The sequence below is a fragment of the Silurus meridionalis genome, chromosome 10 (genome assembly GCF_014805685.1).
Source record: "Silurus meridionalis isolate SWU-2019-XX chromosome 10, ASM1480568v1, whole genome shotgun sequence".
NCBI lineage: Eukaryota > Metazoa > Chordata > Actinopteri > Siluriformes > Siluridae > Silurus > Silurus meridionalis.
Genome location: NC_060893.1, coordinates 8,687,206 through 8,700,223, shown reverse-complemented (window position 1 = coordinate 8,700,223; position 13,018 = coordinate 8,687,206). Strand labels below are relative to the sequence as shown.

General features: G+C 39.0%; 1 protein-coding gene across 5 annotated transcripts in view; it reads right to left on the bottom strand.

Moving 5' to 3' along the window:
- Positions 1–13,018, bottom strand: part of mafb (v-maf avian musculoaponeurotic fibrosarcoma oncogene homolog b (paralog b)) — a 62,674-nt gene that overhangs the window by 26,972 nt on the left and 22,684 nt on the right. Inside the window, exon 3 of one of the 5 annotated variants that reach the window (XM_046859332.1) lies at positions 5,598–5,726. The exons of the other annotated variants lie outside the window; for them this stretch is intronic. The gene's annotated coding sequence lies outside the window, so the exon portion shown is untranslated. Of the gene's footprint in view, positions 1–5,597; positions 5,727–13,018 lie in introns of those variants that run through there. 5 annotated transcript variants of the gene reach the window in all.

The window sequence follows — 13,018 nt, the reverse complement described above, 5'->3', positions numbered from 1 at the left end:
AGAGTGACACAAATGTATATGTGGGTGAAAAGGTGGCCAGGCCACTGCAGCCCTAATCACATCATCTGCTGAGGGAGACATCCCACCTGGGGGCGAGGAGCAGAGAGGACATAACCCATTGAGAGAGAGCGAGAGAAAAGAGAGAGAGAGAGAGAGAGAGAGAGAGAGAGAGAGAGAGAGAGAGAGAGAGAGAGAGAGAGAGTTGGGGTGGGGGGATGATGGAAGAGAGCTGAAGGACATTGGTGCTGTGATGCACTATGCACAGTAATGTGCATGGAAATATACATAAGGCTCCTTTAATAGAAACCCACACCATTCACTATTTCATACCCCAAAGCTTTTTTTCCCCATGCAGAGCCAAAACCTCAAATAATATCAGATTTTTAACTTAGATTTATTAAATGAAATGCATTTATTTTCAGTCATTTAATAACTCACTTGCTGTTCAGCCGGCTGTTTTTATTGCTCAAATTTATGCTGCTGAATGAATTGCCTATGGTACAGTTTCCTATTTTAGGTCTTCTCAGGTATATGAGTCAGGTATATTAGACCCCTTGGTGACATCACCTGATTTGTGAATGACACAGCCTTGCCCTGTGACCACATCCTAGCAGCTTTGGACTCATTCTCCCAGAATTCCCACTGTGCTTCTCTGCATTGCAGAACATGCACGACAGGAGGGCCTTCTGTGGTCCCTATTTATAGCAGGCCAATGCAGCAGGCGTGACTCAGGCTCTGTCACGCCGGTCACACACTCACCAAAACAAACACCGTAATTAGCGTGCTTCTCATAAAACTTTAGAAGCCAGCGAATGATATTACACAGTGTCTATGTAAATATGTAATAATAAAAGAATATAATTGCGAACCCATAAAAACAAGGGTCATAGAGTTTATTGATTTGACTGAGGATGAGAGGAGACAAATAAACACTGATAATGCACTGAGAGCTGGACTTTGCGCATACTACTTATGTATACTGACAAAGAGTCAGACAGATGGAGGATAGTGTGTGTGTGTGTGTGTGTGTGTGTGTGTGTGTGTGTGTGTGTCTTTTACACGTATGAACCTTAGATTTCCTCATGATATGATACCATTTTAAATTGACAATTTGATTAATAAATGTAAGAGATATCAAAAATCTAATTTGCTAGAATATGATATGATACGGATTATTAGACTTGGAGCGACACGTGACCAAATGAATTCACAAACAATGAGGATGTAGAGTAGGGCTACTTTCCATAACAATTTAGTTGGAGATAAAATAAAAATCCTCTTTCAAAATAGGGGCATAGCACCTTGCAAGCATAATTACATATAAGTTTAAAAAGGACATAATTAAATAATAGTGAATAATAATGGATTTATATATGTGTACATATAAAATAACTTTTGATAGGTACTAAAGGTCTCTACAAGAATAAAAAATATCTGCCAATTTTGACTAGTCCCTAAGACCAAAACCTCTTTTTTTTTTTTTTTTTTTTTTTAAATTTATGAAAACTACAGCTTTTATTACAAATGTAATGATATTAAATATAACTGAAACTGAGATTAAAGTTTAATTATAACATTATTCTGATGCATTAATAATTTTGCTATTGGATGTCCTTATAAGGTGTGTGTGCATGTGTGTTTGTGTGTGTGTGTGTGTGTGTGTGTGTGTGTGTGTGTGTGTGTGTGTGTGTGGGTAAGAGAAAGCGAAAGAACACTACAGCAGCATAGCTAAGACATGCATGTTTGCTGCTGTCTCCGGGATACTCGATCCCCTCCTGGCCAATGCCTATTTACAGTAAAGCCTATTGATAGCAGCAAGCTTTACAGTTTATTTCAATTAGGAGATAGGAAATAGGAAATCACATTTAAATCAATCCCCTCTCTCTGTAGGCATGAATCAATGACAGCACCTCCGCAGGCTGCACACAGGGCTGCCCTCTTCAGATATCCGCTCCTGTATGTGTGTGTGTGTGTGTGTGTGTGTGTGTGTGTGTGTGTGTGTATCCTTATATTAAGGGATTAAAGGACACACAGAAGGACTCTTGATCAATGATGGCCAAAGCTCTAATGTATATGCCTATTCTCACAAAAGTTATGTATTTTAAGAACAGAAGCTTTTTATTTCCGAAAGAAACACGTTTCTGTCAGTAATACTAGCATTCTGCAGGGGGACGAGCGATGTTTGTACATTCAGGAAGCCATTGAAATAGTGGTTTGAATGTGAGTGAAAGCTCATGGGTTCACAATCCACAAATAACTCAGGTTTTCGCAGTGAGGTGCTGGTGCAGTCCGCTTTAGTGCAAGAGAACGAGCAGAGTGGTGTACTCTGTAGTCCTGATTTACACACAGAACTTACACTACACACACACACACACACACACACACACACACACACGCATGGTAACACATTACACATGCTTCTGTTAGCATTTTCCTTTCTCTTTAAGCTCGCTTTTTCTCTCCCACTAAGTAGATAGGATTACAAGTCTTTTTAACAACAATTTTTTTTTAGAATAATATTCTTTTCAGTATCTAAACTTCTAAACTTCCTGAGTGTTTAAAAAATAGCACAGAGCCTGTGGTTAAATTAAGAAACATGTCGTGCTCATTTGCAGGAGTTTTATCCTTCACATATTGGCACAAATATGGAGGAAATTTTCTTAATCTTTCCCAAACACTATCTCTCTCTCTCTCTCTCTCTCTCTCTCTCTCTCTCTCTCTCTCTCTCTCTCTCTCTCTCTCTCTCTCTCTCTCTCTCTTTCTCTATTTCTCTCTCTCTCTTTCTCTATCTACCTCTCTCTCTCGGCATGTTCACATAGTGTATTCCCAAATGGCTATTAGACCAGCCATGATTTTTGCTCCTCACTCTGCTCTGCAATTAGCTCACTGATTGAGTATTGAAGCTATGAAGATGAATGATCAGGCATGGCAGTTCCTCTCTTCTGCCTAGGTCATTACTCAAAGAAAGAAAGAGAGAGAGAGAGAGAGAGAGAGAGAGAGAGAGAGAGAGAGAGAGAGAGAGAGAGAGAGAGAGAAACCCTGTGGTTTTGGTTTGCATTAATAAACATCCATATTGGCCCTATGTACAGGTCCACAGTTTAGATTATGTATATATACTGTGTGTGTGTGTGTGTGTGTGTGTGTGTGTGTGTGTGTGTGTGTGTGTGTGTGTGTTTATGTGTGTGTGTGTGTGTGTGTGTGTGTGTGTGTGTGTGTGTGTGTGTTTGTGCGTGCACATGAACAAGACAAAGCTAAGTTTTAAACGTCTAAATCTAATGGAACTTATCAGTACTACACCTTTAAAACATCCCCTTTCTTGTCGAGGCGGTGTGTAGAGCAGACTGTAGGGACTGTGGAAAAGCAGGACAATGATTGATGTTCTGTAACATCCTGAGAAAAAAAGGATTATGGATTGTAATATTGATTTTGTTCAGCGAACACCCCTGAGTGGTCTTATCGGGTCGATTTAAGGCTATGGGATTTTGCTCTTCATTTTTTCTTTATTTGAAAAAAATAAATAAATAACGCAGCAGATGTTGCAGACAGCTGTCCATCAAGGCTGTCAGAAAGAAAGTGACGACACTGGACTTTCTTTCTGAATGTCTGTGTTTGAGTGGAGCTCATAGTGTGTGATATTGGCTACATTCATTTTCCATTGCACAGGAACAGCACAGAAATGGAAACATGGATGCAGAGCAGAACATACAGATTGCTCATTACACTGTAGATACATTGTTTTGGTCCGAGGAGCGTGTTGTACACACGTCTACACATGCACACGCATACACACCCCTTAGGCATAGGGGAAGGTACAACAGTGAATGTAGGCAAATAAGCTCATACCCACTCAACCATACACACACACACACACACACACACACACACACACACACACACACACACAAAGCCATGTGTAATTCTCTAGAGGCCTGCAGGGCTTTATTCTAACAAAAGGATTCCTCTCTCAATAAATTATTCTCCCTCAACTCAGGCTAATTAGAGAGAGGCATCATGAAGCCAAAGCCAATGCCTTCATAATTACGTACTACCCTTCCAACACATACACAACCTTCAGACACCCAAAATATCATACACACACTTATATTCCATATGCACAAACATAAACACATGCAGTGCATGAACATGTACACATTTAGTCTCTCAGACTTGTAGTGATTTATATACAGTATATACATGCATATAGTATATATATATATATATATATATATATATATATATATATATATATATATATATATATATATATATATATATATATATATTTGCATGTATATACTGTATATAAATTAAAAAAAAAAAATATATATATATATATATATATATATATATATATATATATATATATATATATATATATATATATAAAATATATATATATACACACACACACACACACACACACACACATACACACACACACACACACAGAGTGTCTACAATGTCTAATTTTACTGGGCTATTTGTCTTACGGTAGTGATGCACAATCCTCTTTGGAAATAACAAATGCATACGACGACGCAAGGCCCAGTTTTCTGTGAGCTTGAGATACGACTGCATTAGAGCCTAATACCCTTATGTAAAGCTTCCACAATCAAACTACAACAAGCCACTGCGCTCCAATACTGCACCAACAATATACATTATATCCAGCCCTGCCAGCAGATATATTAGACAATGCAGCAGACTTTATTGGTGGTTTCCCAAGTGCTGTGTGATACACGTCCCAGCCTGTGTCTCTTTGTCTTGAGAGAGAGAGCGAGGGAGAGAGAAAGAGAGAGAGCTGGAGACGGAGAGGAGAGAGAAAAGTGAAAAAAGAGGAGTGTGATTTGGGAGAGCAGAAAGAGTAAGACAGATAACTCCCTCTTCCTCCCCCATCTGTCTTTTCTATTCTTTTAGCTCCGTATCATTCCTTAAGACCACAACTTTGTCCACAGTCTGCCATCTAAAGCTGCCTCAGCTTTACAAAAAGGAAAAAAAACAGATAAAAAATTGCAAGATGATGGGCAAACAGGGAAGAAAGCTCCTCCAAACCTCCAAATAAAGCACAACATGATCCAAGTTTCACTAACAGTAAAAAAAAAAAAAATCCCTGGCTGAATGAAATAAAGGATGTTTATAAATACTCAGTGTCAGTCTATACTTTATTTCATATTTTGTAGACATATGCAAAAAATACTGAAATGCTGCTCTTGTTATTCAGAATATTTGAACTGTTTTTATTAAAAACTATGAAAAGATACAGAGCAAAGTAAGCAGCAACTGTTCTTCAAATCCAGACATTTATTCTCAGTCTTTTTATCATGAATGTATATGCATCCAGTAAAGAAATATTTGAACCAGTTAATACACAATGGCACATCAATGGAATAAACAGAGTCAGTAAAAGTGATTAGTGTGTTTGAAAGTGGTGTTTAGCTGTACCTACAGTACAAAGCACAGCGGGACAGCATCATCCTCCCCAAACTCAGTGATGGCTCCGGAGCACTGTGCATTCCCACAGGTTTAATTATGAAAAATGCCTTATAGAAATCGGAGCTCAGTGCTAAAGGAGCCCAGCTGTTTTGGCCAGATTGAGAGAGTGAGAGAGGCAGGACAGAAAAAGGTTCACTCTCCGCCACAGATGTTCTCAACAGCTGCATGAGCTGTGGTCTTCTGACTAGCGTCAGGAAGTCACACTGCGATGGGTTTTTTGGCCTCCGTCATCACTTATGTCCATAATGCGAATAGTCACATGTGGATACACACACACACACACACACACACACACACACTTAAACTTAAACCATGGCCCTGCATTTAAAAAAAACTGTCAAAACTTATGCAAACAAGAAATTCACACACTACATTTTTTGATTATGAAGCAAACACACAAGCAGATAAATGCTAGTTGAACTGAGTTTGTGTCAGCTGTGTGAGGCGAAGTGTGTGACGAATGTGGAGAGAGTGAAGACTACAGTGAAGGAGAGTAAGGCTGCTCTTCCTCACAGTGACATGGATGCGAGCCTGAGTGTCTGCAATGTACTATTTCTATGTCCATATTACACCAAGACATGAATGTCAGTTCCTTTAATCCTCTCTAAACAGTGGCTTATTCCGGGGGTCTGTGTGTCTCAGAGAAGAAAGGTAGCGAGAGAGAGAGAGAGAGAGAGAGAGAGAGAGAGAGAGAGAGAGAGCTTCACTAAGTTTAATGACCCTGCCAAAGGCATACTAGAGTCGCACAGATGTTAAAGGAATACTCAAACCTTTATGTACCACATCTGCATTTGTGATTACCACATACTACAATTTTAACAAATGCTTACACAAAAAGTACAGTATTGAACCCATTATCGTCTTTGACACTGAACTGTACATTTTCATTCTGATCAATCCTAAAAAAAAACAAAAGACTACATTGCATAGTACATAACTAATGCTGTTTGCACTCTGTCATCTCTTGTCATTTGCACTACACTATAAATACTATGTGATCCCTTTTGGTTGCCTGATGGTCACTGGACAATTTTACCTAATTTCTCTGCACAATGCACCTCTATATTTGGACCACACCATTTATTTTCACTTATTTATACCTGATATATAGTATACTATATATCTATACATCTATATATCTATATATCTACATCTATATATCTATATATAGCTATATATTGTATTTGTTCTTCTGGTTAGATGCTAACTGCATTTCATTGGCTCTGTACTTGTTCTCTGCACATTGACAATAAACTAGAATCTAATTTAGTCTAATCTAATCGAATTGTAATGGCTGTCGTTGTGCTCATGTAATAAAATGTTTACAAAACTCTACACTATGACACTTGTTCAAAACTACAACCGTTACGCACTAACAATAACGAACAAAATATGCTTTTAGTCAGCTTTCTCTCACTATTTCCAATTACTAACACCTTTCAGAGGCATTTTTGTGGTATCTACACATGATCGGCACAAAAACAAGGTCTCTGCAGTTTTGAAGTAACCACAAGTAACCACAGATTCTTCCAAGTGAACAAAATAAAAAAACCCTTAAGATTATATAGATTTATATAGAACATTCGAGAAAAAAATTCTTGAAAATGTCCAATAAAAATACACATTTGTCATCAATAGCTGCCCTTAGATTCCAATGATAAGCGAGTTTCCAGTTTTTTCTTTTGCTCTTTTCTCAAAACTCTTTCTAGCAATCAGTCATACAGATAAGAGATTAGGATGAAAATGCTGAAATATTCCACATCATAGCCTTTGTTTTATTCATGCTCTTAGAGAGAGAGAGAGAGAGAGAGAGAGAGAGAGAGAGAGAGAGAGAGAGAGAGAGAGACTCGCTTTTCTTAATAGTAGAACAAAAGAGATTTAAAAGGATAGAATGTAAGAAGAGAGTTATAGGGAATAGAGGACATGAAGCTCCCCTCTTTCTCTCTCTTTTTCTTTTCCTCTTTCTCCCTTTCTTTCCCAATGAATTTATGAATTTTTAATGTAGGGGGAGAGAAAAAGTGAGAGGAGAGGAGAAGAGAGGGAGAGTGTTGGCTATCTGATGGGAAAGGTCAGTGTTGGACCGGAAGCACGTTCTCGGTGGGGCAAACGGGTAAGTAGATGACAGAGCGCTTTCATGAGAGAGAGTTCAGGGCTGCTGCACTGCTCCTCTGTGATGTAGATATACACGCGCCAAGAATAACATCTAATAAGGTCTGTCATAAATAAAGCAGCCCGCATCCCATGCAAGCTTCTACACATTTACGCACTGGAATAAGAAAAGAAAAAAAACGCACACAAAAATAAATAAAATGCAGCAGAAGTTTTTATTCTTTAGGGGCGAAGTTTACAACACAAAATAAATGTTCGAGCAGGCAATACAAAAATAGTACATATTGTTTTGGGTTGAACAAATACAGATGCGAGTTTATCTTGCAAACCGAACGCGATTGTGCGCTGTGGCACTTCGGTGTTTGTCAGGTGAGCTGGATGTGCGTCGAGTGCACGTGTGCCGAGAGTGTGATGTAGTACAAAAGGTATTTGAATTTGGCTTCAAATATTGCACACTGCTGAGAGTTCCACCTACCACATGAAAAAGTACAATTCACTGAACTATTAGTTATGCTGGATATGATGGATATGAAGTTCTTTCTTTCATGAGTTTGTGTGTGTGTGAGCAAACATTTGACAGTTATATACAATTTCAGTGTAGAAACAGATAGAAGATGGATGTGAGCTGCTCTCAATATCCTTTCTTGAATAATAGGACACACACATACAGGCATGCTGTGCTTTCCCTTAAATAATGGCAGACACATTTATACACTCCGCGCACACACAGTCTCACACACACACATACATAGCCACAAACAGGATATCTGCATACTGATACTAAGCCCCCTAGTCTCATCGTTATTCTCCAGAGGGTCTGCGCTTTGTAATGAGATGGGTTGCTGGAAATTGTTTCACTTTTATATTAGTTCCAGGGCCAGGTGATAATGCAGTGTGATTTGACTGGGGCTCAACCACAGAGACACACTCTAATCTGATCCCTGTGCTCGCACACTGATGAAACCTGGACCTGCTTGATCATCTACATATTACACTCGTTCTCATAAACACAGCGCAGCCGAACACGCAGGCTCACATGAGCCCACGCATGGCTGTACAAGGACTGATAATCACGAAGAAGCCAAATTCATCTGATTTCTCATAACGGTTTCCTGTAAGTTAACATTATTGTCAGGAGCCCCAGAGAGAACAAAAAAAAAATAATCAAATGTATAAATGAGAGAAAAAATGAGTGCTAACAGATGAACAAAGCAGCCAGGGAGACTACTCAAAACGTCTTTCCATCTTGATCGCCGGATCAGCTCCCGTAGACTAATTACAGCCCTGAATTAAATTAACATTTCATCTGCCGTTACCAGGTGTAATGAGTGTCATAGCGTTTCCAACAACTCCCTAAATCAGAGCTGGAATTTGTCATGGTGTGTGATGACTCATGTACAGAAACACTGATGACATAATTTCTGTGATGAGTCTATCAGCAAGTGAAGCGGAATAACGCAGATGGAAAGATTCGGTTCTTCTCCTACAGTGGTGTCATGTGATTGTTGATGTGCATTGTGTACATGGAATTGAGTTTCTAATCAAAGAGTTTTGGGTAATATTTCCTAATTACTTTTATTCATGTACTCGTACGTTGCCTGAAGCCTAGATAGTCTGTCGCAAAAAACATTGTGACATGTTTACCATAATGGTCCAATTTCGCTTTTTTTTTTTTTTTTGGTCAATCCAATATCAGCAACTTTGACCAACATGACACGTGCTAGTGTACGAGTTTAAAAGTTAAACAGTCTGCTGAAGCCGCTGAAACCTGAGTCGTGATTGAAGAGACTGAAGTGCTGACGTGGAGAGTTCACTCTGTTCTCTCTGTGCACGTGTGTGTGTGTGTGTGTGTGTGTGTGTATTCTACTGGCATTAATGGAGAGCCCAATTAGCTTTTCTGTTCAGGCAGTCTTGGGGGACACCTCTGAGGGCCAGACAAGGCTGAGTGAGGCCCTTTAGGCAGCCAGCAGTATTTCCACTCAACTCAGCCTTTGTCTCAAATATGCGATTAAAAGCTGCCAGTGCCGCAGGTTTGTCTGTCCTCATACAGACTCTAAGAATGTACACTATCATTGCCGGGTGCAAACAGAGTAGATCAATTATTATTTGCATATGTATCGATCACATTTACATATCCATCAGTGAACATATTGACATGTCTGGTTTTGCTATATATTCCCCTTGACTTTGAATAGCCAAGAAAGCAAGTTTTCACAAAGTTTTATATGCGGTATATATGTTGTGTGTTGCAATTGTTGAATTGATTGTTAATAATCAATCAGCGATTGATGAAAAATTATTTGAATAAACACATGGTGAAAGGACTCGATCACCTTTACTATCTCGGAGGTCCACATGTAAGTAACACAACCCTAATCACAATGACGGTGAGAAATACAAAGTAGAAATACCATTTTCTATGAAAAATTTGCACATAATACAGGATGTATGATAAAAGTGTGTGATAAATACGATTTTCATTTAAATCTCTATTTCTAACATAAACAAAAAGTGTTTTTTAAGTTTGCGACAGAGAATGAAACAAATAATTACAATGACAATTTGTGTTGTGGGTCAAATGAAACCATATTTAAGGTTTTTCGTGGCCCAAGCGCAGATCAGATCTGACCCATTTCAAAGTCTGATTGTTGGTCTGATCTAGGTCATGTTCGTTCCATGTTCTCTGTTCTTCACCAGAATCCCATGGACTAGATGAAGTGATACACATGGGTCAGCATTTACTCATCACTCCTTTATTATCAGCCTGGGATTCCCCTTTTCTGTTCACATGTTTTTACAAGTTGGTGTAAATAATAAGCAATTTGATTAGTTTCAAACACTGAAGCAATGAAGCCCAGGCTGACCGCCGCAGAAGGAAGATGGAGGATTTAATAATTCAGTATGTTTATTTCTTCATATAAGCCTTCTTTATGAACAGCTTTAGACTTTATTTCACTTATGTCAAAATCCCAATTCATGTGCAAAGACTGTTTGGGTGTGAGAGAACAACTGATGTAATTCTGCATGTTTGAGAGCACTGAGAATTGGTTTATTGTTAGGGAGCTAGGGTTAATAGAATGTGCTCATAGGAAGTGTGTGTGTTGTGTGTGTGTGTGTGTGTGTGTGTGTGTGTGTGTATGTGTGTGTGTGTGTGTTTGTATGTGTGTTTATATCTTGGTAATGACCAAATGTCTTTATAAGGGTAGGGAAATCAAACTTCTCAGTCTCCTTATTGCAACCTGAGCTGCTCACCATGAGGAGAACTTTGTTTTTACAAAAACTGCAGATTTCCATTGGTAAATATTAATAACATGGCAGACCTTTGGTTAGTGAGGGTTGGGTGAAGGTTTAGGCATAGCATAATTAGCTAGATGTCCTTACAAGGATTTTAATACAAACATGCGTAAAAGTGAAGAAGTTTGGGCTCTTACTGTTGGGTTTTACTGTTTTTATTTTAGTGTCACGCTGGTACATCATATTACATCATATTAATATATTAATTAAAAAAATAATTTAAAATGTTTGTTACCTAATGAATGTATCCAGGCTGAACAACCACCATATTAAAAAAACAAGCAGAGAAAAGATGATGATGATCAGGTGATCAGGAATGTCTCTGTGCTCTGTCATGTTTTCATCGCTGACTCCCTCTGTCTCATCCACATTAACCCCATACTTCTTGTTGCCTTCTTGTTGTTAGCTTTGCAGGCTAGTCTACGTCTGTGGTGTGTGAGAGCCAGGAAATGATACACCAGTGGTAGATTGAAAAAGCCACCCAAGACAAAAAATAGGTTGATGGGCTGAAATCGGTGCGCAGTGAGAAGAAAAAATATTGATCATGTCACCAAATAGATTAAAACTAAAGTAACGAGTCTGGTTTGAAAAGTAGAAAATACAGATATTTGTAGTAGAAGAAGAAAATACAGATATTTGTGTAAAAGATTTAATGAGTGAACGTAAAAAGTTGTCCAAAAAAACAAATAGCAAAAGTAAAGTACTGATGCCAGAAAAATCTACTTAAGTACAGTAACGAAGTATTTGTATTTCATTACTTTTTATCTCTGGTGTGTATGTGTGTATGTGTGTATGTGTATATGTGTTTGTGTGCGTGCGTGCGTGCGTGCGTGCGTGCGTGTGTGTGTGCGTGTGTGCGTGTGTGTGTGTGTGTGTACACGTGCAAGTACAGCGAGCTCTCAGGCACACCGAGCGCAGGGAGTGTGCTTACAAAGGCGTGGGAAGCAGGAGAAATGGCCTCTCTTCACTTCGAAGCTTTTACTGTAATTGTTTCAGGTGAGAACCACAACATATGGCGAATATCACTTTTAATCAAGCGAGTATGGATGTCTCTGTATCATAAATCACATTCATGTAATAGAATTTTCTCCCTGAAGAATCTTGGCACTGTCTTTCCTGTGACTGGCGTCTGAAGCCGAGGAACTATGTGCTGAATATTGAATGCAATAATTGTGACTTTAAATAAACAATAAATGAGAAGTAAGAAAGGAGAAAGAGAGAGGGAGAGAGAGGCTACATGTAATATGGAAACTTTACATTCCCCCCCCCCCCTCTCTCTCCCTCTTTCTCTCTCTCCCTCCCCTCAGACATTGTGCTTGTAAGCGAGGAGATAAGTTCTTTCACTTCTGTCACAAGCGACAGAACAATTTGGAGCTGGCAGGCAGGCTGAGAGAGTTATAGTTATGAAGCTGTCTGGGATTCAGCCTCTGTGTTTTAAACGAGCTGATGAAACACCAGGGTCTGGTCTTGAGCATGGTGAAGTCCCTGATACCGATCAGTTGATTAAACACACCAGCTTGCAACTTCCTGAATGATAACCCACAGTAAATTCCCATCAGCTCCCCTAAAAAAATGTCCATGTTTAATCAGGCACACAGAAAGAGCAGCCCTCATAACTGCACTATATCAAGCATGTGATGTGTGTGTCATCAGACAGAGTAGAACACGCCATTATTCTGCCTTCCAATAGTCTTAAACACGTTTTATATATGATTACTATAATTAGATACAGCATATGCACGACTGGATCGAATGATCTTGATCGTATTGTGCTGTGTTGTATCGTGCTCATGCTTGAAATTAGTTACTTAATCAAACTGGTCAGATTGTAAGTAATGTACAGAATGAGATTCATATCGAATGAAATACGGCGATGTTTACTACTGAGGTGAAGCGAATAAAACTGGAGAAGAGTGTGATTGGGGAGTGGATGAATGCAGTTTGACAGGTGCGTGTTAACATCACTGATGAGTTCCAGTGCTTAACCAGAGCCAAAACCGTCAGTCTGGTGAGAAAAATCACAAATATGATGCTAAGAAGCTAAGAGAGAAGCTGAGAGTGTGAGTGGTGTGTGTGTGTGAGAGAGAGTAGTGTGAATGTAAGAGCGAAGTGTGAGTGGTAA